We start from the raw sequence: 26,227 nt of genomic DNA on the forward strand, positions 1-26,227 counted from the left end.
GCCATAATGTCGCAGTACCGAAAAAAATCGCTGAAAACTAGTAAAAAAAAAATATTAATAAAAATGCCATAAAACTACCCCTATTTTGTAAACGCTATAACTTTTGCGCAAAGCAATCAATAAACGTTTATTGCGATTTTTTTTTTTTGTAGAAGAATACGTATGGGCCTAAACTGAGGAAAAAAATTTTTTTTTTATATATTTTTGGGGGATATTTATTATAGCAAAAAATATTCATTTTTTTCAAAATTGTCGCTCTATTTTGGTTTATAGCGCAAAAACCACAGAGGTGATCAAATACCACTAAAATAAAGCTCTATTTGTGGTGAAAAAAAGGACGTCGCACGACGGTGCAATTGTCAGTTAAAGCGAAGCAGTGCCGAATCTCTAAAAGTGCTCTGGTCTTTGGTTAAGTGGTTAAGGGTGTGACTTATTAATAGCAATTGGAGATTGTTCCTCCCCCCATCCACAACTAGTGATTGATCCCCTCTCCCCTAACTAGTGATTGATCCCCTCTCCCCTAACTAGTGATTGATCCCCTCTCCCCTATCTAGTGATTCACCCCCTCTCCCCTAACTAGTGACTGATCCCCTCTCCCCTAACTAGTGCTTGATCCCCTCTCCCCTAACTAGTGATTGATCCCCTCTCCCCTAACTAGTGATTGATCCCCTCTCCCCTATCTAGTGATTGACCCCCTCTCCCCTAACTAGTGACTGATCCCCTCTCCCCTAACTAGTGATTGATCCCCTCTCCTCTATCTAGTGATTGACCCCCTCTCCCCTAACTAGTGATTGATCCCCTCTCCCCTATCTAGTGATTGACCCCCTCTCCCCTAACTAGTGATTGATCCCCTCTCCTCTATCTAGTGATTGACCCCCTCTCCCCTAACTAGTGATTGATCCCCTCTCCCCTATCTAGTGATTGACCCCCTCTCCCCTAACTAGTGATTGATCCCCTCTCCCCTAACTAGTGATTGATCCCCTCTCCCCTAACTAGTGATTGATCCCCTCTCCCCTATCTAGTGATTGACCCCCTCTCCCCTAACTAGTGATTGATCCCCTCTCCCCTATCTAGTGATTGATCCCCTCTCCCCTATCTAGTGATTGACCCCCTCTCCCCTAACTAGTGATTGATCCCCTCTCCCCTAACTAGTGATTGATCCCCTCTCCCCTAACTAGTGATTGATCCCCTCTCCCCTAACTAGTGATTGATCCCCTCTCCCCTAACTAGCGATTGATCCCCTCTCCCCTAACTAGCGATTGATCCCCTCTCCCCTAACTAGCGATTGATCCCCTCTCCCCTAACTAGTGATTGATCCCCTCTCCCCTAACTAGTGATTGACCCCCTCTCCCCTAACTAGCGATTGATCCCCTCTCCCCTAACTAGTGATTGATCCCCTCTCCCCTAAATGAATGATCCCCCACAATTGATCAGCCAGGTGTTCTCTACACTTTTGCACCAATAATACAATATATATATATATATATATATATATATATATATATATATATATATATATATATATATATATATATATATAAAAATAGAATACAGATGAAGCTGTGGCTCCTATAGACACATGATGTAATGTGCAGAGCTCAGGTGATCCCTGTCTGCCCAGAAATAGCCTCTCTCCCTCCTCCCTCTCCTCCTATGTGTGAGCGGAGTGCGCCGTCTATTCCGATATATACGGTAGGTTCCCTCCCTGAGCTGCATTACGAGTAGTGACGCAGACATGTCAGCTTATAAAGGGGTTTCCCCAATCCCCATGTCTGGGAGGACAGGAGCCGAGCACCGGGGAGGACTGTGTGCGCGGAGGGTGATCGCTGCCGGTCAGTGTCCTGATAAGTATACATTGTGTGATCTCTACACATTCTCCCCTGATGGATATGCATTGTGACCCGTCCTCTCTACAGCGCGGAGCTTTCCCTGCGCCAATCACAGACCTCCTTTCATCCGAGATCGGCAGGGTGAGCGGTGAAAGGTGACTGCTGATTGGATGAAAGCTGTTTTGGGAATCCTAGCTTTTATTTCTACTGCTTATCAAAGCTTGTGAAATGAGGTCTGTCTGTGTTGCTTTGATAGCCAAGCAGATGTTGGGGGAAATGATGGTCTGAGATTGGTCAGTTTGGTGGTTGTAGGTGTTCATTGAAGAAGATGGTAGATCCCAAGCATACCTTGCATTACGGACTGTAGTTGACTGTCACTACAGACAGTTCTATAAGGTAGGTCTACGGGATCTTGGTAGAAATGTAACCATATCCTGTAACTACAGACAGTTCTTATTTCAGATAAGTGACACATTTGTGCAATATTGTGTGTTATCTGCTCAGCCAGGGGTGGGTATAGCATGCAGCTGCACGGGGCCCCTGTGTGATCTGGGGGGGCACATTGAGGGTCTGGGAGGGGGGTCCTGTGTGACCTGGGGGGGGGGGGCACATTGTGGGTCTGGAAGGGGGATCCTGGGGGGGCACATTGAGGGTCTGGAAGGGGGATCCTGTGTGACCTGGGGGGGGCACATTGAGGGTCTGGAAGGGGGATCCTGGGGGGCACATTGAGGGTCTGGAAGGGGGATCCTGTGTGACCTGGGGGGGCACAATGAGGGTCTGGGAGGGGTCCTGTAGATCTGTCAGTATAGTGAACATGTGCCCCCCCCCCCCCCCCTTATTTTTATTTTTGTGCGGCTGGTACTTGATTGGACTGGGTGCAACAATTGGCCTAAAGCTGGCCATACATTATACAATTTCCTTTAGCTTTACCTGCGACCATGTAGTAGAAGGGCCGGCCTGATTGCATACAAATTGAAAGTGTGTAGATTTGACTACATTATATGGTTTTGGTAAATCGAAATGAAAATTGTATAATGTATGGCCACCCTTATACAAGGGCCCTCTTGGTGACTTGGGTTGCCCCTGTTAGGTGTAGTATTCGATCATTGCGCTAACTGAGTGTGCTGGGACTTGTGGTTCTCGCCGCCATGCACAGCGTGAGTGGGATGCGCTCATTGCACTTCTACTTTTCCCGGTGTTGTAAAGCGTTGGCTCTGGCTGGGTTTGATGTTCTGCGACAACGCGGCCTGGTCTGGATTCTGATGCTTCCTCCATTGGCAGACACAGACCTCCATGTAAAAATCTTTTTTGTCGGGGCGACTGATGTCTATAGGCAGTGCTGATTGTGTGTTTATTGCTGGCTGATGGGTGAGGTTCTTTATTTATTCCCCCTCCAATGAGCCCCAGTAGGCATCTTTTCGCCAACTCCAGACCACATGGCGATGGCGTTGCATTTTTATTTTTTCTTGATGTGGTCTCTGGAAATATTTCAAGACTAGTAAAGGGTACATAAAAGAAAAGTCAAGGTTTGATGAATTGCTTAATTGTGTGTTTTTTGTGTGTGTGTGTTTTTTTTTATGTGTGTGTGTGTGTGTGTGTGTGTGTGTGTGTGTGTGTTTTTTTTTGTGTGTGTGTGTTTTTATGTGTGTATATATTATAGGCAAACTTTTTAAACCCGCTTGCACACATAAAAAAATGACTTAAAATTTATTATGCTTGTTTAGGTTTTTATTTTCGTTTTTTTATTTGCGTGCAACACAAAACAAAACAAAAAACAAACGTAAGCATAATAAACTTTAAGTAATTTTTTATTTTTTTGTGTGTGCAAGCGTATTTAAAAAGTTTGCTTACTATAAGGAAAATCTTGTTTATAAAATATTACTTCTAAAATTAAAATGTTTATCAATATAATTTTTATCTTATCTTTATACACCAATATTTAACTTTTTAAATAATTGTACAAAAAGCTTTAATTTGCATCCACTAAATGGTGCAATAAATCTGTTACACAATGTGACCCAAATCCACATTAATAATTAAACTTGTAGTAAAGTCTACAGTTTGGTTTCAGCAACTTCTGTAGATATTTTTTTTTTTTTTTTTTGCTGAAGAATTATTATATACATTTTTTATTTAATTTTTTTCAGTCCCTCCCAACACTTTAAAGCCACTGACAATCTTGGTGTTTAATCATCCATTGACTGTAGATGGGCAGGTGTGAGCAAGGTTCAGGTACTTGGCGGCGTTTCATGCGACATTGAACATTGTTTGGACAGTGTATGTTGCATTGACGCATTTAATAGCTGACAAGCTTTGTCTTTCCTTGCACTTTTTTCCTTCCTGTTCAGATAGTCAATGAATGAAGCCGCCCTTTTCATTCAGTACTGCCAGAGGTGTGGGCAGACTCCAGCCATGTGTACGTGGGTGTGTGCGATTGTGAGATCAGGTGTCTGCAATGTGGAACAGAGGTATCCTGATTGCAGCTTATACAACATGCTGATTAGCCAATGAACTTGGAGGAACTCTGTAGAGCTTCACAATTGGGTGACGCAACTTTTTTTTTTTTTTTTTTGTTCAAATATTTATATTTGAAAATAAATTGCAGATAGTTGAATGCTTGTGTCCTGTAAATGCTGAGCCTGTCCCAGTACTCGTTCTGAATGTCAGTGTTAAGGGGGGGGGGGGGGGGGGTCTGTCTCATAAATGCTTAATCCGGGTTTGTAATAACATGACAACACCCCAACGGACTTTTTTTTTTTTATTTTTTTTTTCAAACGCACTTTCGCGCCTCTTACTGTGTTTGTATACGCACGGCCAATGATAACTTTTTTTTTATTTTTTTTATCCGGTTGGAGGAAGCCGACGAGGACAGATGACAAACTTTGCCAAATATATCTGGGGAACTGGATGGGTGAATGGAGAATGGCGGGAAAAGTGCCGATTTTTATATAAAAATTGTTCAATTAAAAACCACCTGACAAAAAAATAAATAAAAAAATTAACGAGTGGGAATGTGCCCTTCGGGTTTATGTTTTTTTTTGTTTTTTTTTTCTCTTTTTCTGTTTCTCTTTTTCTTTTTCTTGTGCTTAATGTCTGGGAAATGTAGTTACAAATTCTCCTCCACCTTATGCAACTGTCTTGAAACGCGTGTGGGTTGTTGTTTTTTTTTTTTTTATCTATTTTTTTTAAATAAAGTTTTTAAAGATTTGTGTAGCAATATTTCAATAAGAAAACCATATTTAATTGGTGGCATAGTGGTTGGGAAGGTGTGAGATATAATCATGCCTTGGGATTACTATCCAATGTCATACACTTCACGTTTTTGTTTTTTTATTTTGTTTTTTTTGCTTCTATAAAATTTTAGCTTCTATTTTATTAAAGGGGTGACCTGAAATTATAGTGTATGGTGTTATTGTTTAAAAAAAAAAAAAAAAAAAAAAATCAACCATTTGTACTTCAATTCTTGAACATAGGTGTGTTATATGGGACAGGCTGGTAGGGGACCCCAGTGCATTACTTTGCCCAGGGGTCCATGATGCCATTAAGACGGCTCTGCCTGACTTTTTTTTTTTTTTGAGAATGGCAAGTCAGGCAGGGCTGTCTTAATGGCATCATGGACCCCTGGGCAAAGTAATGCACTGGGGCCCCTACCAGCCTGTCCCAATTTACACACCTATTTTCAAGAATTGGAGCACAAATGGTTGATATAAAAAAAAAAAAAAAAAAAAAAAATTGAATTCTAAGAAAACAAGCCATAAATCAAAGACTAATCAACACAAAGGGCACGGTACAGGGGGTGTCAAGAGGGCAGAATACTGGGATCAGGAGGGCGCAGTACAGGGGGTGTCGGGAGGGCAGAATACTGGCATCAGGAGGGCACAGTACAGGGGGTGTCGGGAGGGCAGAATACTGGCATCAGGAGGGCACAGTACAGGGTGTCGGGAGGGCAGAATACTGGCATCAGGAGGGCACAGTACAGGGGGTGTCGGGAGGGCAGAATACTGGCATCAGGAGGGCACAGTACAGGGGGTGTCGGGAGGGCAGAATACTGGCATCAGGAGGGCACAGTACAGTTTATGGGATGCTGTCTGGGACATGGTCATCCCGGGACAGCTTAGTAGAAAGCGTGACTGTCCCAGCAAATCGGGACAGTTGGCAAGTATGATGTAATGTGAGATCATGGGGGGGGGGGGGGGGGCATGCAACTGGGGCCCCTGGGCAATGCTTAGAGGTGCCCATGCATTGAGACAGCCCTGAAGTCAGGGGGGGCAAACGGGGACAGCTGCTCATCCTTGATCACATGTGCTAAAGGGGTCCTACTGTTGCCTTCTAGCTCCTGTGGCTCTACAAATCGGACTTCTTTTTTTTTTTTTTTCTAAAAGTTCTGTTTACTTTAGTTGCCAAGAAACAAAAATCCAATGTTTGTTACGGAACCACAAGACTTGTCCCAGTCCCACCCAACCTTGCAGAAGCTCAGGTTTCGGAGCTTCCATTGTTGAGCTGCACACCTCCAACATGCTATATAACTAGACTATACAGTAGTTTATATTTGACAGCCAATAGAATTTAAGATTTAATTCCAAATCCAGCATTCCTAAGGATTGGGGCATCCTAGTCCTTCCGTTCCTCCAGAAGTTTAGGTCGGAGGTCCTATTAATTGAAGGGGGGCTCCACACCTCCTGCAGGCTAGACCGTGATGTCTTGGCAACCAGATGGAATGCTGGGACTTGTAGTCCATCTAATTGGCCTTGTTATGGTTCTGTAACGACTCGCAGGTCTTCTGCAGACACATCCTGTGATCTGGCTCTGAGTTTTGGCTCTGGTTGCATTTCCAGTATTTGGGCTCCAAATTCAAACCACTTCAAATTTTTAATAGTGGTGACGTGTGCCCTGTAACTGCTCCCGCGCCACTCTGTCTGCCAACAGGAAAGTTTTATAAGCCACAAAGCCTCCCCTGTTTTGTACGGGAAGTTTACTACTTCTAGATTGGTGGATTCTATATCGTGGATTTTTCTTTTTTTTTTTTTTTTCTTCTGCAAGCCTTGTTCTACTGGAAAGTTCTCGTAAGAGGAGAAACCTGCACAAGTCATTTTATTCTGTGAAAAGGCAACTGTCTGCAGTTAAAAAAAAAAACGTAATTCTTTTGCATCATGGCTTGGGGGCCCAGCCATAGAAAAATGTTGGGTGGGGCACCAGACTAATCTCCTTTGCACTGTGCTCACTCCTTTCATCCCCCTTTTTTTTTTTTTTTTTTTTTTTTTGTGCCTACAGCAAGCGGCGTGCTTATTTCACGAGTTTGAATGGCGGTTCCCAAATGTGTTGCTGAAAAAGCAGCTGAAGAGTCTCTTGTACGTTGCCTGCCTTCAGCGTCTCTGTAAAACGACCGGTTCCTATTCAGAGAATAGTTACTAGTGTGCAACCTCGGAGATTATAAGTACAGTGGAACCTTGGTTTACGAACAACTTTTTAAACAAAAATCTGACTTGGTTTGCGAGTGTCTCCCAAAACTTGAGCTAATGGGGTGTGCAGTACCGCATTTGGCCAGAGGTGAGGGGGAGCCGTTCGGAAATGCTCTGTTCCCTGATATCAGCCAAGGCTTTCCAGCGCCCCCCACCTCTGGCCACATGCGCTATTGCATGCTGTAGAAGTCAATGTTGAACAAATTATCACCGTTTCCATTGACGTCTATCGGGAAAACTTGCTTTGATATGCGAGTGCTTTGGATTACAAGCATTCTCCTGAAACGGATTATGCTCATAATTCAAGGTTCCACTGTATATGCCAGTGTGTTGACTGTCAACAAATGTGGAATTTGTTGGCCGTTGGTTTGTGTTGCTAAAGGTGTATTTCTGGAAGACTTGACCATGGGATCTGTTTTAGCACAACCTGCAATACAAGCCTCAGTGATGCTCAACGTAAGGCCTCTGTGCAACCGAAGCCCTCCTGCACCGCAGGGTGGTAGGTGAATTCTCTCCCGGCGTTTGGTATCGGGGCATTTTAAACAATAATGGGGGTAAGCTGTCCAGATTGAGACAGAATTGGAGGCAATCTCTAAAGCCGTTATGAATCAAGGTAGCTGAAATGTCCATAAAAGGGTTTGGTGACCACCTTCGGAATTGGGGAGGATAAGGGGGCACTTAACAAATTTGTACAAGCGAGTTAATTCCAATTTTCAAATTTTCCGTATTTCAAACTTCCAATTTTCAAATTTCTGAAAATTCGCAAGTTTGAAATACGAAAATTCAAAAATTTGAATTTCCGTAAAGGCTAAAAGAATGAAACTAACAATTTTCGGCAGTGCTCATGTCTAGTTGTTGGGTCTGCAGAAAATATTTCTTCACTAGTTTGCTGGGCTCGTAAATGAAACCTTTACTTGCCCATACTGCCAAATGACCGTTTTCCTCCATCGTAGACCTCCTCCGATCTGTTTATTTGCATCACTTGTTGCATATCTGCTACACTGTTCTTGCGACCCATTGTGTGCACCTTGCAACTTTAATATCAATAGTGAAGTATTGGAGCATATTGTATCTGTCCATGATGATACAAGGGGTGACAGTGTTTGGTTCTATCAGAATTTTCAACCTACATCTAGAAGTGAAAATACAGGTGTTCAATGCATGTATAGTGACCATAAACTGGTGCAAAACCAAGAGCTGCATGTGGTTGCTTTTTGTGGTTCCTTCAGGTCCGTCTTGCTATGACTGGTTTTGGTTTACTTCTGGCCATAAAGAATTTAGGTGTGTTTTTTTTTTTTTTAGAATGCTTTTTTTTTTTTTTTTTTTTGTGTCTGGCTGAACCTTTTTTTCTTCTGTGGTCAAAAATCTGGTTTGGAAAGTGGAATGTGGTTGAACCCAGCAGCTCTTGGTGGATATGGCCACTTTTATTTGTTTCCATGTTTTGCTGTCAGTTTGGGGATCCATGTGCAAAGACCTAAAGAGGAACTGAAATTCTCCAGAAACTTTTTTTTTACACGCAATTTCTATCTTGGGCTGTGGTTGTGCATACCCACGCAGGGATATGCAATTAGCGGACCTCTAGCTGTTGCAAAACTACAAGTCCCATCATGCCTCTGGGTGTCATGCTCATGGCTGTCAGGGTCTTGCTATGCCTCATGGGATTTGTAGTTCTGCAACAGCTGGAGGTCCACTAATTGCATATCCCCGCACTATAGTGAGATCTTTGAGGGACAAAGTCCTCATAGAATATTTGCTTCCTTCACTATATTTAAAGCCTTTAAAACAAAGTACCTGCTCTGTGCAGTGGTATTGCACAGAGCTGTCCCTTGCTGGCCTTCGCCTGCTCCTTCGTCATACCTCCATAGCAGTCTGTGCCCCTCAGCATTGGCGCTCATGCAAGACCTAGGTTTAGACTCGTGGAAAACTTCCAGGTTATTTGCGCACAGAGAAATTGTAGTACCCCGATCTAATGATACCATCAGTTCTTCAGAAGGATGGAGACATCTTGTTTCATGTGTCAACTAGGGTCAGCATCTGTCGGGTCCCAGTCAGGGCTGGACTGGGACAAAAATTTGGCCCTGGACTTCATCCAGACTGGCCCACTTTGACAGGTCTCTCCCACAGCGGCCGGACAACTCCTGCACCCCCCCCCCCATGCCACCCAAGCCCCCTCTTCCCCTTCACTAGCCATTTTACTTTGTTGGAGTAAAACGGCTGGTACTTTTATTGGCAGTACCAGTGGGGAAGCTAGACATTATTTCACCCGGGGCAAAGAATCAGTTTGGTGCCCACCCTTATGGGACACGTTTAGGCAGAAGTGACAAACTCCCAGGCCATAACTGTTGAGTCAGCTGTCTGTCCCGTCCCCCCTGCTCCTTTGGTCCTCCCCCTGCTTTTTTGTCCCCCCCCCCCCCCAGTTGAGCGCTGTGGGCAGGGAGATGAGGTGAGCGCTGCGGGGAGGGAGAGACAGAGGAGCGGAGGGGGGCGGCGGTCCGCTGTCACTGAAGCCGGCCCACTGAGCCATCGGCCCACCGGGAAACTCCCTGTAGTCCCAATGGCCAGTTCACACTGTACTGGGACCAGGGATGAACTGAGCCTTGGACTGTCTCTTTTCTTCGGTGAAGGTGATGTAGCTCCCCCTGGGTCTAATGGGAGAAAGATTGGATTGAGCCCATGGCTATAATGGGACGTTGGAACAGAATTTGGGCGCCAGTCACTTAATACTACTTTCAAGTCCATTAAAGCATTGAAAATATATAAAGAGTGGGTTAGGGGAGGTTTCAGATACCAATTTCAGATCACTTACCAACTCCTTGAATCCAAAGGCAAAACGGCTTTCTTTTAGAAGATCTTGGATACCTGGATAGGTCTCTCACACAGACCTAGCAACCGGTATGATTTCTGGATAAGCCTCTCACAGGACTTGGCAGCCAGTAGAACTGTACAAGTCTCTCCCTCAGACTTGGCAGCCAGGAGCTAGTTAACTTGATTTAGATTTGTAGAACCGCTCCACAGTACCAAAACCTTTAAGTCGACCCGGCAGTACTGTAAGAGTAGTTCAGATATGGGTGCGTCCTCCAAACGAGTCGCCAGGCCCTCCTGAGAGACCAGCCTTCATCCTGGCTCTCTCCAGCAAGGGTCCTCCCCTCAGGATCTCCTCAGCTTGGCTCGGCTTCTTCCAGCCTAAAGACCACCTCGGGATTAGTAGGCCCCAGACAGGCTTCTGGGCCTACTTGCAGCAATGTGGCCTCAGGCCAGGAGGGCCACAAAGTGAGGACAGACTAGAGCACATGGCATCTGTCCCATAAATACCCCCTCCCCGAATGCACAGCAGCCAGGAACCTCCTACTGGGCTGTTCTGGGGAAAAGAATATTCATTACAGCTCAACCTTGTTGTAATTCTCATACAGGCCTGTGGTATCAGTGACACCTACTGGCAACAGTGAGAAATGCACAACTCAGCTGAGTTTAGGGCAGAGCCAAACGAACTATATACAATTAATCTGAGCGGTTTACAGCTAAGCCAAAAACTTTAGGGTGAAGTCTAAATTTAAATTCTAGCCCCATTTTTAAGAACAAGGGGCTACAATGAGAAGATGGAAAATGCTTTATTTTGCCTGCAGCAGACAGAAAACATTTCATTCTAGGCAGTTGCTGGAGTCGAGCTCAAGGATGTAGGTTTTTTTAATGGGTCTGAAGAATTTGTATTGCTGATGTGTATAGTGTGACATGGTTGGGAATTTATGTAGAGTTGGGGCCTTGTCCTAATGCCAGGGGCGGGCTGACAACTCATGGGGTCCCCGGGCAATAGAAGATTATGGGGCCCCCGGGCTTACAGATGGCCACCAAGCCAGGAGGCAGTACAGAGGCGGGGGAAGCTAAAATCTCAGGATTTTCACATCAAAAGCATGTCGGTTTCGGACATATCGGGGACAGATGTAAGAAAAACACAGATTTTTACATACTGTCCCTGGTTTTACTGAGCCTGGTAACCCTGATGGGGGGGCCCCCTAGTGGCATGGGGCCCTCGGGCAGTGCCCGAGTGCCTCAATGGTCAGTCCGCCCCTGCCTAATGCTGTGTAGACCATTTTGCCTTGTTGACAATCTGCTCAGTACTTATTTATTCTCTCCCTGAGAAGGTTTTGTGAGGACGTGGATAATTTGACCCAGAGTTTAAGGCGCAGTCAGACTAATGGCCATTTCTCAGCAGCAATGGGAAAGTAATCGTCAGAGATTAGGTCCTAGCTGTGATTAATAAAAGGAAAATTCATCAACAAATTGGCTAGCTGGCTCCTGGGATTGGTCCAGACTTGGCATAGACGCAGCTCTTTTATTTTTCTCAATCTTCTTCCCATGAATGTTTTATGCTGATCGCATTGATTTTTCCGTGAACAAGGTTCAAGTGATTTGTTGCCTAATGAGCGAGCGTTTCTGAACAAGCTGTAGCGATACTGTGACAATAGCTAGGCGTCTACCTACTGTCGCTGGATTGGGCCACTTACTTGGCAGCATTGCATACAAGCTGTGTATGTTGCACAGCTGGGGGAGGGGAGGGGGGGGGCGATGACAGTTTTCTGTTCCAGACCTAGATTTAGGAGCGGGCACATTAGTGTCTTCTCTCCACCCGCAGCATGCCGATTGGACGAAGGCAGTACACTGACTTTCTGCTCGCCTCCTGTCAATATCTTCTTTGTTGGGAGTGCCTGGTTGGCTCCCAGTCTGAGCTCTTCTGTACATGGTAAGACTGAAATCAAATTTTGGGTGCATGCAGTGATGGCATAAAAAAAAAGCTGTGGTGAAGATGCACACAGCCACTTTGTTTTTGCTTAACTACTTCAGCCCCAGAAGAATTTACCCCCTTCCTTACCAGAGCACTTTTTGCAATTCGGCACTGCGTCTCTTTGACTGGCAATTGCACAGTCGTGCGACATGGCTCCCAAACAAAATTAACTTGTTTTTCCCCCACAAATCAAGCTTTTTTTTTTTTTTTTTTTTTGGTGGTATTTGATCTCTGCGGTTTTTATTTTTTGCGCTATAAACAAAGAGCATACATTTTTTGAAAAATTAACTTGTTTTAACCTTTTGCTATGACCCCCCCACATACATACATACATACATACATACATACATACATACATACATACATACATACATACATACATACATACATACATACATACATACATACATACATACATACATACATACATACATACATTTGGTGAAAAAAAATCGCAATAGGCATATAGTTATTTGCGCAAAAGTTATAGCGTCTACAAAGAAGGGGATAGTTTTATGTATGTATGTATGTATGTGTGTGTGTGTGTATATATATATATATATATATATAATGTATAAGTAATGTTTTTTTTTTTTTTTTTTTTATATTGTGACGGACATATTGGACACTTTTGCCACGTTTTTGGGACCATTCACATTTATACAGCGATTAGTGCTATAAAACTGCACCGATTTGCTGTATAAATGTGACTGGCAGGGAAGGGGTTAATACTTGGGGGTGCTGAAGGGGTTAAATATGTTCCCTAATGTGATTCTAACTGTAGGGAGAGGGGACTCGCAAGGGGAGGAGACCGATGTGTGTCCCCTGTACAGAGGAACACGCTTCGGTCTCCTCACCTGACCGGACCGTGGATCTGTGCGATGTCCGCCAGGCACCCGCAATCACGGCAGGATTGTGAAAACGACAGTGTGTTCACTCACGAATCCCCGCTTGCTATAAGCATAAGATACGCCGCTCAGTGTGCAGTAACCCATGAGTAAGTCATGTGATGCAACGCGTAGGGGAGGAGCCTACAGTGACGGGACCATCGGATGCCGAGGCTGTCGGATCCGAGTGAGGAGACTGCACACTGAGCGTCGTATCTTATGCTTATAGCAAGCGGGGATTCGTAAATGAACACACTGTAGTTTTGGCTCAATTCTGTTCCAGTTGTCTCTGTATATTGCGCAATGAGGTCTGTTTTTCCTTTTTTTTTACACGTGTTTGACCCTGAGTGCCTGCATACTGGAGTGCTGGAAGTATTTTCTGTGTGAAGGAGAGGCATCGTAGGATTTATCCTTATCAGGACTTTCCCATTGCATTGCCATTGTGTATATGTCTGGGGATTCGATACACTATGTATGTTTAAACAGCTTTCAGTTGCACTGATTTCACATATTTGTGTTTTTGTTTGGAGATTTGTTTCTCCCTGTATGTTTAAATGGCATCCATATTACCTTACATTAAAGCGGTTCTCCACCCTAAAGTGAAGTCGCGCTGATCGGAACCCTCCCCCCTCCGGTGTCACATTTGACACCTTTCAGGGGGGAGGGGGGTGCAGATACCTGTCTAAAGACAGGTATTTGCACCCACTTCCAGCCCGGCATTCACGGGCAAAAGACGGGCATTCCGTCACATCCCGTCGCCCCCCCCCCCCCCGTTGTGTGCTGGGAACACTTGGCTCCCAGCACACAGCGGGAGCCAATCGGTGGGAGCGACTCGCGCATGCGCCGTAGGGAACCGGGCAGTGAAGCCGCAGCGCTTCACTTCCTGGTTCCCTCAGCGTGGATGGCGGGGGGAGCAGCAGAGACGAGCGATCGCTCGTCCTCTGCTGCGATCGGCGCTGGACTCCAGGACAGGTAAGTGTCCTTATATTAAAAGTCAGCAGCTGCAGTATTTGTAGCTGCTGGCTTTTAATATTTTTTTTCCCATGGCACATCCGCTTTAAGTTAATTTTAGCGCATCTAATATTTTCACATGTTAATTATGAATGCAGTTGTAAATGTTTGACCTTGAAACTGGTTTTGTCCCACCTACCGTGTTTCCCCAAAAATAAGCCCGGGTCTTATATTTATTTTGTCAATAAGACACAGTAGGGCTTATTTTCGGTTAGGTCTTGTGTAATGTGCTGTCTTCTTTTTCCCTGCCTGGAATCCCCAGTGAGTTAAAATGCTTGTAAAAGTCTATAATCCACTCTATTACAGTATTATATAATGTACAATGTGTGTTTCTGTAATATAATTGTTCAAAATACATTTTTTGTTATATCGGCTGCTGAGCTCTTCCCTGCAATTATATCACAAACACACATTGTACATTATATACTACTGTAATAATGGATTATAGGATTTTTACAAACCTTTTAAACTAGGGCTTATTTTCGGGGTAGGGCTTGTATTGCAGCCCTTCTGGAAAATGACGATGGATCTTATTTTCGGGGGAAACGCGGTATGTCGTTCTAACAAGGCTCCTGTGTGGTAACAAACCAAGCAATCCCAACAGAGCAAAGTACACTCCGTCTCATACCTGTTGCTGCATAAGTAGACATTAAAGGCTGTTGCAGGGTGGGCAGAGCTCCTACCTGAGCCTTCCAGAGATGTACAAAAGTGGGACGTTTGTCAACTGGAAAGGGTATAGCCACGACATGTCAGTTTTGAGTGGATTTTCCCATTAAGGGGGTGAGCCATGGGCGTCTGCAGAACTTTTCAGAGGGGCATCATTTTAAGGTCACCTATGGAATATAAAAAGATGTACATTCTCTAGGCTGTATTTATATGGGCATGGTATGCCTGACCTGAGTAATTTCCAATACAAAGTGACTTTGAATTATCTCTTGTATAACTCATATTTCCAGTGTAAAAGACAGAGCAGCCGGGTGACTAAAAAAAAAATAACTCGGTGGAGAACACTGCAGCTGGCAACTACAACATATCTTTGATTCGGGGGGGGGGGGGCAATTGCCCCCCCCCCCTTGCCCCGAACTGCGGATGCCCATGGGGGTACCTGAGTTTGTTTCATCATCCTCAATTGAAAAGGGGGAGGGATAAAACTTGACCTACACCATGCATGTTTAGCAACTTTTTGAATATATGTTGGTACCAAGTCACATGTCTGCGTCCATGCCAACCAAATATCTTCAAAGTCCCCTTTGCTGGAAAGACAGATTCTTCTTCTTTTTACTTGTACATTATTTATAATCGGGATTAGCCTGTGGGCATAATCTGTACATATTAAATTATTAATGTTTGTTATAGAACAGCATTTGCACTACATGACTCGGATACTTCACAGGTTTAGCACACATGGGGACACGGGTCAGCGTGGCAATACTTCAATGGCAGCTATATCGTTCTGTTTCTTTTTTTTTTTTTTTTTCCTCTTTCTCTTCTTTCGAACATTAAGCTCTGCAGAATACTTTAAGACATTGGCCCGGATTCAGGTAGAATTGCGCATAATTTACGATGGGGCAGGGCAAGGTTTTTGCCCTGCGCCCCTCCGCAAATTTGCTCCGCTGCCCTTGATTCACGGAGCAGAAGCTCCGTAAATTGCGCCGGCAAAATGCCCAGCGCAAGAGCACGCAATTTAAATGATCCCGTAGGGGGCGGGAATCATTTAAATTAGGCGCGTTCCCGCGCCAATCGTAGAGCGCATGCTCCGTCGGGAAACTTTCCCGACGTGCATTGCGGCAAATGACGTCGCAAGGACGTCATTTGCTTCAAAGTGAACGTGAATGGCGTCCAGCGCCATTCACGATTCACTTACGCAAAGTACGTAAAATTCAAATTTTGCGACGCGGGAACGACGGGTTTACGTAACATGGGCTGCCCCTGCTAATAGCAGGGGCAGCCTTGCGCGAAAACCGCCGTACGTAAACGACGTAAATTGCGTACGCAGGGCTCGCGCAACGCTGTGAATCGGTGTTAGTATGCAATTTGCATACTATACACTGAGCACAACGGGAACGCCACCTAGCGTCCACCACAAGAATGCAGCCTAAGATATGCGGGCATAAGAGCCTTATGCCGCGCAGATCTTAGGCTGCAGTCGGCGTAACGAGGTTCCTGAATCAGGAGCACTCGTTACGCCGGGGCAAGTAAGCAATTGCGCTGTGTAACCTATGGTTACACAGGCGCAATTGCTTCTTGAATCTACCCCAAAGTGGCTAGTCATGTCTGTGACTGTCAGTGTGTTACAATGCCTCATGGGATGTGTAGTTCTACAACAGCTGGAGGGCTGTAATTTGAGGATCCCTGCTTTAAGACTTGGAGAGGTAAAGTGATGGGTGGGTTTTTTATTTTTTGTCTATTTTCAAGCTTGCAGGCCCTAACATTTCTCAAACAGTTTGATGTTGAGCTTACACTTAAGACACATGAAAGGCAGAAAATCCTTTATTGTAAAGTATGTCATCTCTTCCATAGTTCAATGGTTTCTGATATTTGCACAGAATGGAGTTCTTTCTTTGTTCTATATTCTGTTTGAACCCATTCAAGATGCAAAGGCTTTATAATAATGCCTCTATTGCGTGATTGTTGCAGATTGCCATCACAATGGATGACATGCCTGTGTGTTTGTTTTTTTGTGTAAACTTTTATATGGCTGGGTATTAATAATGTCCTTTTTTTCCCCAACAGGCCTGCAGATCTGCCCCTCGCTCTTCCTGAAGTATGGACTTTCTCTGTTGCCGACAGCTGGGGATTCCTGGAGATGGGATTTTATTGATAAGGCTATAAATCACATTGCCAGGGATTTCCAACTGCAAGCATCGCTATCTACAGAGCAGAATGGCGCCCAACCATGCCAACCACTTGGCTTCTCACTTTGGACTTTTGGGCCGCTAACTCAGAATTCTTGGTCTGTTTTTATTTCCAGGTTGGTGATCCAAAAAGGTATTAAAGCCCATGGGATCTGCATGTCACAGGTAACTAGCATTTTCAGAGACGGGACCGGAGGTCGGCAATGGTGGTTCTCGCCTTTAATGGCTAAGCTTTAGAAGTATCGGTACTGATGGCCTTTTTTTCAGCCCCTCTAACCATTCATGGTTCTACAAAGCCTTGTGGTTCCCTTCCAGATGAAAGTGCAGCTGCAGAATGGTGGTCGAGTGTTGGAGGTGTAGGGCTTAGCTGCCTTGTGAACATTTAATATATAGGCATGTTCACAGTGGCTAAGTTCCGCGTCTCTGCACGGTTTTCATGTTGGATCTGCTGGCATGTCTGGTGCTGGCTGCTGGTGCCGACTCCCGTGCCTACTGATCTGATTTAGTGGTGCCTAATTATTCACCTGGCTCAGTTCAGCAGGACAGGAGTTGGGGCCAAGACGCTTCATCAGAACGACCATCTTAGTTTCCGCCTGACCACACACACGTGTTCGTTGGGCCCCGTCCACACGTGAGCATTTTTTCTGCTTGACTCTTGTAGCTCCAAAACACTCAACCCAAATGCCATTCTTTTCGATGGCCCATGGCACCATTTTATAGACATGGTAACATCGTCTTTTTGTACTCCCAAACCTTGGAGAAATAAATTTGTTGAAAATGGGTTTATGGCTGGATTCACTTTGGTTTTTGGCTTAATTGAAATCCATGAGCATGCATTATAACATGCTTTGACATTCGGTACTGCATTGCAATGTGTGGCTAATGCTGAACAATAAAATGTTGACTTTTTTTTTTGTTGAACGCATTTTTTTTATTATGTGATGTAGGTGCACGAAATTATTAAATAAAAGTCTGGAAAAAAATTGTGACTCTTTACTGACTATACTTGAGGTGTTCACGTGGGGGGGATCCTGTGCAGCACGTGGGGGGTGCAGATTGGCTGGGGATCCCATGCAGCACAAGGGGGTGGGGGGGGGTTTGTGGTTGGCTGAGGATTCTGCGCAGCACAGTGTTATAAATGGACCAGCACACCAGGCTTCAGCAATATTTAGAGCCGGTTCACACTGGGGCGGCACGACTTCAAAGGCGACTCGGCAAGGCGTCCTGAAGACGACTTCAGAGGCGACTTGCAAAATGACTTCTGTATAGAAGTCTATGCAAGTCGCCCCCAAAGTCGTACAAGAACCTTTTTCTAAGTCTGAGCGACTTGCGTCGCTCCTATTAGAATGGTTCTGTTTAATAGAACGCGACTTGTCAGGTGGCTGATTCGCCTGACAGGTCGCCCCTGTGTGAACCGGTTCTTATTGTATAGTTGCAAGGGGTCACCTGACCTGTATAGATATTCACCAGCACAGCAAGGATCTTCCCTTTCGTAAAAACATCTTTTTAATCAAAGATCACGAAATGGTGCCGTGCAACGTGTTTTGGTGTTGCGCAGGACCCCTTTTGTCAGGCATGTGATGACATCGCACGCAGTGGCGTCACTAGGGTTGGTGTCACCTGGTGCAGTAAAACATGGTGTCACACCCCCTTCTGTCTATGCAGGCAGCGCACAGTCACAGGGTGCACCCCAAACCAGCCCCTGTAAATGATAGTATAGGGCGGTATAGTGGCAGGTAAAGGTAGTATAGAGTGGTGTTGGGCTGTTTGGGATGGCACAGGGCAGGCTGGGGTGACACTGCAGAGTAACTTGCATAGCATGCCTGCAGATGAAGACCTGGGCTTGTGGGCGGGGCTGTTGTGTCCTCACCTTCACCTGCTTCGGCATCATCCAGTGGAGTCTGTGGGAGAGGAGGCAGCCACACCCCCAGCTTTGCCCACCACCTCGGCTCACTCGGGGATAGCCTGACTGAGGGATGTTACAGGCAGCCTCCCCACATGGCTGGATGCCCTGCTCGCACCGCTCCAATCAATACAGTACAGTGTTGGTGGCTGGCGGCCCCGGCCGCACCCCCATAGCAATGCCTCTGATCAAACGCCTGATGAAGGGGTCCTGCGTGACTCAAATGTTGCACTACACCCAGTGCCTCCCTATCATGCATCCAGCCCTCTGATCTACATATCAGAGTGCTGGATCATGGATTCCAATGCGGGGTGTTTTATTTTTGAAGCGCCTGATTAGAGCCAGAGGCCTTGGAGCGCAGAGCATTGCGCTTCCCTCCCACCCTGTTGTGACTGCAAATGTAGTTTAGCTATTTTTCACACTAAAGTTCCTCCCCACCAATCAGGAGGCAGGTTGTGAAACCCATTTCTCGATTGGCTGAAGCGTCAGGCGATCCCGATTGGCTGAAGCGTCAGGCGATCCCGATTGGCTGAAGCGTCAGGCGATCCCGATTGGCTGAAGCGTCAGGCGATCCCGATTGGCTGAAGCGTCAGGCGATCCCATTGGATGCCTAGTGCTTTGGTGGAAGTGGAGACCCAAGCTTGATGAGCGGGCACTGGAGCCGCCATTGCCTGCACTCCAGGAGAGGACACCACAGCCCTGCTACACGAGCAGGTAAGTGTCGGGCTGTCAGTGCCGGGGGGAGGGTGTTTGCACCCCTCCCAAAAGTAGAACCCACCAGCCACCACTGACTACACAGTCTGTGATGTGATCTTTGATAAAGAGCAATGGGTAGTCTGACTCGGCCCTTGGTGAGTATAGGGTCATATGTTTTGGCCCCTCTTGATTAATTGTCACAATGCCATCTGTGTTGATACTTATTGGTTTATTATACCCCCCTACAGATGTACTACACACGCATCTACCCCTGATGAAGAGAGCATGTTCTTGTGAAATGCGTTGGGTTACTTTTAATTCCTGTCTACTTTGCAATTTACACATATCATATAATGTAATGGTAATCTCTACTGTATGGATCATTTCAGTGGCTTGGCTCTGATTCATGTTTGACCATTTTAATAAATTGTGAGACTGCATTGACTCTGTCAGTTAACCGCATTCACATCATGTAAAGTCCCGGGGCGATTTTTGTTTAAAAACTAAACAAAATTGAAGATCCTTGATGTGCTGGCGAAATATCTACAATCTCATGCATGTTCCAGTATCCAGCGGGCAGTCCCTACAGCACCGGGTACATTTTAGCATTCATTCAAGGCATGTGTGTGATGGAAATATGGCCTGTGTGGTCGCCGGCTGCCCAATTCACTGGTTTTCTGCAGTCTGGAGTGCAGGGATTTGGTTAAAAAAAAATAAATAAAGATTTCTGGAGTACAAATGAGCCAGACCAGCACTTGTGATGAGCCACTTGCCTTGGGTGATATACATGTCTTTGGTATTAAACCTAAAACCAACGCTGTAATATTGCAGTGTACCAGTCCTTGGATGTGGTGGCTGCATTAGTTTTCTTTGGCTCCCCCCCCCCCCCCCCCTGGTGATCTGTCCAGTAAAACACCACCTGTATTGATGCCACCCCCCCCACTCTGGATGAAGGAATACAGGGGCACCTTTGGATGGTGGCATTCTGTGGGGGAGGGGAGTCCAGGATGCAGCAGAATTAAAACATTTCTAAAAATGAAGCTGAACTCCAGCTAACCCTTTAGGCCTTTCCTCCTTTGAAACAAAGGTTTTCCATAAATAAAAGCTGATCTATGTAAACAGTTTGTCTAGTGCAGCGGTGGCAAACACAAGGCCCGCGAGACCTTGCCATGTGGCCCGCGCAACGGGCCGTCCATTGTCACTAGTGATGCAATGGATCGTGACTGATCCGCGGAGCGCACCGCTGACTCGGCCTAGCTCCGGAGTGGTCGGCCATCTTGGTACACCCGGCTTCTATGATGGACGTCCTGGAGATCCAATCACAGGACCGCGGGACGTCCATCATAGGCGCCGCAGACTACAGAAGGCGGCAATTACAAGCCTCCTCGACACCATGCACTAGGGAGCAGAATATCAGCACACTAGTGCATGGGCGGCTCTCCTCCCCTCCTTGCTGGCTGGATGGATGCTGTGACACATGATGTCAGGTAGGTCCATGTTACATGTATGCCAGGTAGGTGAGGCCAGTGTATGTCAGGTAGGTGAAGTCAGTGTATGTTAGGTAGGTCCATGTATGTCAGGTAGCCCATCCTATCCCACCATACCCCATCCCATCCTACGGCACCACCCCCATCCCATCCCATCCCATCTCATCCTACCCCACCCCATCCCATCCCAGGGTGGATGGAAGGAGAGTGGAGGGTGCAGAGGTCAGATATTGCACACGGTCCATAGCATACTCCTGTATCCTGCATTTCGTATGCAGCAAACTCCTGAATCCTGCGCTCCATAAAACCAGTAATAAACAAATGCAGTGATAATTATTTATGATAATAGTGGACATGTAGTCTTACAGATACAACCGGCCCTTTGAGGGCAACCATACTGCTAATGCGGCCCCCGATGAATTTGAGTTTGCCACCCCTGGTCTAGTGCATTGTTTCAATTACCTTTTCCTTCGATTTCCCTTCTAAATGCTTTTTTTCTTTGTTTGAATTTCTCACTTCCTGTTTCTCCTCAGTAAGCTTTCCACCGTCATCTGAGTGGTGGAAAGTCATTTAGAACAGCTTACTGAGGAGGAACAGAAAGTGAGAAATTCAGACAAAGAAAAAAAACATTTAGAAGGAAAAGGTAAGTGAACCAACAATGCACTAGGTTAAAGGAACCTATTTAGAAAATAAAAAATGAACCTTTACAACCCCTTTAACCCGGCTAAATCTGTGCAGGATTGCTGCTGTTCTGTTGGAAAAATAGGCCATTACTGGCAGGATCACCAGGTGCCAAGGAGTCTAAAAACGAATGCAGTCTCCACCTAAGAATTGGTAAGCTGCAAGATGTTTGCTATGGGATTTCACCACTTCCCTACCCGCCCATAGTCAAATGATGTCCACAGATGGGATCTCCCGTCCTGGGCTTCCTGGCTGTCTAGGGGGCACGTGTGCGCCATCGCTCGGGACCTGGTGCACATGACTGCGGCCCGCAATTGCCTGTGATCACGGCAGGAGTGTGTAAACGCACAGATCCATGTCCTGTCAGAGGTGAGGAGACCGGTGTGTGTTCCCAGTACAGAGGAACACAGATCGGTCCCCTCCCCCTACAGTTAGAATCACTCCCTAGGGAACATATTTAACCCCCTTCAGCACTCCCTAGTGTTAACCTCTTCCCTGCCAGTCACATTTACACATTAACCAGGGCAGTTTTATAGCACCAATCGCTGTATAAATGTGAATGGTCCCAAAAATGTCAAGTGTCCGATATGTCCGTCGCAATGTCACGGTCACAATAAAAATCGCAGATTGCTGCCATTACTAGTATAAAATGCAATAAAACGATCCCCTATTTTGTAGACGCTATAACTTTTGCGCAAACCAATTTTTTTTTTCGGCCTAAACTGAGGAAATTTTATTTTTTTCAATTGTGATATTTATTTAATCAAAAAATAAAATGTTTTTTTATTTTTTTTCAAAATTGTCACTCTTTTGTTTATAGCGCAAAAAAATAAACACCGCAGAGGTGATCAAATACCACCAAACAAAAGCTCTAGTTGTGGGATAAAAAAAGACGTACATTTTGTTTGGGAGCCATGTTGCACGACCGCGCAATTTTCATTCAAAGTGTGACCGCGCTGAAAACTAAAAATTGGTCTGGGCAGGAAGGGGGTGAAAATGCCCGGTATTGAAGCGGTTATATACTGCTAGAAAATATAAACCATGTAATCTTGCCATTCCTTTTAGATGTAGTCTTCTGTATGGCCAGCAGGTGGTGATATTCTCTTTCACATCAATTGTCATTACAGTACTACTTTCAACTGTTCAGAAATAAAACCTGCAGCTTCATGGCACATTCACACCAGTAGGGGGCAGCCTTGCCCAGTGCAGTGCCCAAAGCAACTTTCCCTTCAGTTAGCCTTGGTTCTAGTTCACAGCAATGTGGATGACTTGGGATGTGTGTAGTGGGTTTGGTTGCGCTACCACACATATAATCTAACCCCTTCAGAGCAATTTGGCACTGTGCTACTTTTAACTGGTATTTGCACGTTCATGCGATGCTGTACCCAATTTTTTTTATTGCCCTATAAACAAAAGACCAATTTTGAAAAAAAAAAATAAAAATCTTGCTGCTATAAAACCTATTCAGTAAAAAAAAAAAAATCCCAATAAGCATATATTGATTGTAGATGTGATTAACTTTTGCGCAAACCAAACTATAAGATATTTTTACTCATGGCAGTCAGGATTTATTTTTTGTTTGATTGTAAGTGACACTTTTTGGGGACCAGTGACATCAATGCAGTGATGCAAAAAAAAAATAAAAAAATGCACAGTTGCTGTACGAATGCCAGGGAAGGGGGGTAAACCACGGGCGATCAAAGGGTTAAATGTGCTTCTATGTGTTTGCCAACTGTGGGGCTTTGACTGGGGGAAGACAAAGATCTGTGTTCCTGCTTGACACGATCTCCATCTCTTCCTCCACCGGCAGACTAGCTGATTGGCTCCTGCTGTGCCAGCCCCAAAGAGCCAGAATAAGCCGCAATGTACAGGTATATTTTCTGCCCTGCGGCAGTAAATGTGTGGTCTGGAACTGGTTAAAATATATATATAGAATATGTCCCTGAATTTCATTTAAAAAATCTGGTCACCTTATAATAGGTACAGGTGTCTCTTGCTGCTGAATAAGGCTGGGAACTGTGATGTCACTGAACCTCTAGCCCAGGGGTCTCATACTGGTGGCCCTCCAGCTGTTGCAAAACTACCCTAAGTCCCATCATGCCTCTGCCTGTGGGAGTCATGCTTGTAACCAGGGGGTCAAGTCCTGGGGGAAAAAGTGTGGGAACTCCCACCCAAGATCCCCTCCCCCACCAAAAAAAAATATGATACGCTCATATGCATAATTACTAAACCGCATGTGTTTTTTTTTTTGTATCCACTGTACCTTTAGTAATCCTTTGTTACTGGTCGCTTCCTGTATATGGATTCATCAGGTAGTGTGCGGGTATTCCGTCACTTCCTCGATGCCGCAATGTCTCCTGGGAGCTTTTGTTATTGTTGGAAAATAAAAAATTTTGCGCCAATCTAATTGATGACACTCAAGTCCATTGTGAACAACACAAATAAATAAAAAGTCCAAAGATTAATAATGTTCTTGTGACAGACAGCACTTTCTTTTATGCTGCTATTACATTTCATGGATGTAAGTAGATTTTAACTTGTTTTAAATAAATAACGTTGGACGTATTACATGTGCGGCTTTCTTTTCTGCATGACATGCTGCTGAGCTCCCGGAAAGGTCTTAGAGGTTTTTTTCTGTGCTGATTCAACCACATCCCTCCGTGGATGAGCTGTATACCTGATTCCATCCCGTGTTGTGTCCATGCTATCTGGATATCCTGCTGTGGATTGTATAATAACGCTGTTATTTACCTACCATCTGGTAAGCCTCTGTCTATGTGGTGGTGGCTCACTATCAATATCGGTGCACCGGGTGCTGTCTGTCACAAGAACATTATTAATCTTTGGACTTTTTATTTATTTGTGTTGTTCACAATGGACTTGAGTGTCATCAATTAGATTGGCGCAAAATTTTTTCTTTTCCATATATGCTTGTGCTCTGTCACGTTTTTTGCTGCCTATTCACATATTTATTTATTTTGATCACGATTGTTGTGGTTAGCGCGATTTTTTTCTACCCATTTTGTTATTGTTCCCAGGAGAAATTGCGGAGGTCTGATGCGAGTTATCGCGGGATTTAGAAAGAAGCAAGTTCTTTCTAAATCCTGCGATAACTCTAGCTGGGCATCGCCGCTTAGTGAAGGATTGGCTCGGCTGCTCTAGTGCTGCAAAGGGAACTGCATTCCTGCTGTGAAAAAGTGCAGGAACTCTGTTCCCACAGGACTTGAGCCCCGATTGTAACGGTCATCCTTGCAATGCCCAACAGCTGAAGGACCGCCAATTTGAGACCCCTGCACTAGCCACTTCTAAGAGACGGTCACTTTAATTCTGGATGTGGAAGTGTTTTATCTTTAAGTAGCAGCTAACTGAACGGCAGTCCCCCCTAGTGAACTCTCCAGCATCCCCATGGCAAGAGAACGAGCCCACCAATTACAGTCAAATTTATAGCCTTTCCCAGAATCCCTGTTCTGGATCACTGGTTTGGTAGTTTCAAAGCAGCTTCAGTAGGTGTTAGCTGAGAGACTACAAGTCCCAGGATCCTCTGCTTCAAGTCAGGAAAGAACAATCCTCCCTCTAGAGCAGCGATGGCGAACCTAGGCACCCCAGATGTTTTGGAACTACATTTCCCATAATGCTCTTGCATTCTACAGTGTAGTTGAGCATCATGGGAAATGTAGTTCCAAAACATCTGGGGTGCCAAGGTTCACCATCACTGATCTAGAGGCATCAAGGCGATGCAATGATTTAACCCTTAGGCATAAAGGGGTGTCTTGTCACATTCGGCTCCCCATCACAGATTGCTCCGGAAGTGACGTTCTGTCGCTGCCATCTTGCTACACCCCCACACCATTGCACATTAATGATGGAGAGTGAAGGGGGCAAGCGGACATCTTGTTACACCCACCAGAGTTTTACATTTCACAGTTATTTTCAACACAAAAACGGAGCTTATATGCTTAAATACAGTGTTTGGAAATCCAACGCCGTCGCTCCGCATAGTTATTCAAAAAAGATAGTTTATAAAACTATGTCCACACCGTTGTCATTTTGCTTGTGGGCATTGTGAAGCCCACAAGCACTTACTTCCTGGAAGTCTTGGATGCGGAGTGATAATTGGGTAGCGCACTGCATCCTAGGAAATGATGACACACATTTCCCAGGAGCATTAGAGGGAGATGATGTCAGAATCCTAGGTGATTTCAAAGGCAAATTTCGTGGGACTGCATCGCAACAGGCATTTCCAGATGAGTAAAAACATTTTTTTTTTTTCGGTCTAATGAGCACAATAATGAAAAAAAAATTGGGATGGAAACTCCACTTTAAGCATATAAGCTCCGTTTTGTGTTGAAAATAACTGAAAACGAAAACTCCGGTGGGTGTAACAAGATGTCCGCTTGCCCCCTTCTCACTGTATCATTACTGTGCAATGGTGTGGGGTTCTCGCTCTCTGTAACGAGCGATCGTGGGTGCCCACAACCGCCAGGCATGCGCGCGGGAGTCAGGAGCGAGCGGGAGGCACTATTGGCTGCTGGGAGAGATGACGATCTCGCCCAGCAGAGCCGACCTGCCGCCGTAAAACTGTGACGGCTGGTCGGCAAGCAGTTAAATAAACATTCCTAGACGCGAACGCAGCAAAACG

General features: G+C 45.3%; 1 long non-coding RNA gene across 1 annotated transcript; it reads left to right on the forward strand.

Moving 5' to 3' along the window:
- Nucleotides 1-1,778: 1,778 nt before the first annotated feature.
- On the forward strand, nt 1,779-17,804 carry LOC120933398. Its single transcript, XR_005748086.1, has 2 exons — nt 1,779-1,970; nt 16,700-17,804. It is a non-coding gene; the product is annotated as an uncharacterized LOC120933398 (long non-coding RNA).
- Nucleotides 17,805-26,227: the final 8,423 nt, after the last annotated feature.

This window comes from Rana temporaria, chromosome 3, assembly GCF_905171775.1.
Source record: "Rana temporaria chromosome 3, aRanTem1.1, whole genome shotgun sequence".
NCBI lineage: Eukaryota > Metazoa > Chordata > Amphibia > Anura > Ranidae > Rana > Rana temporaria.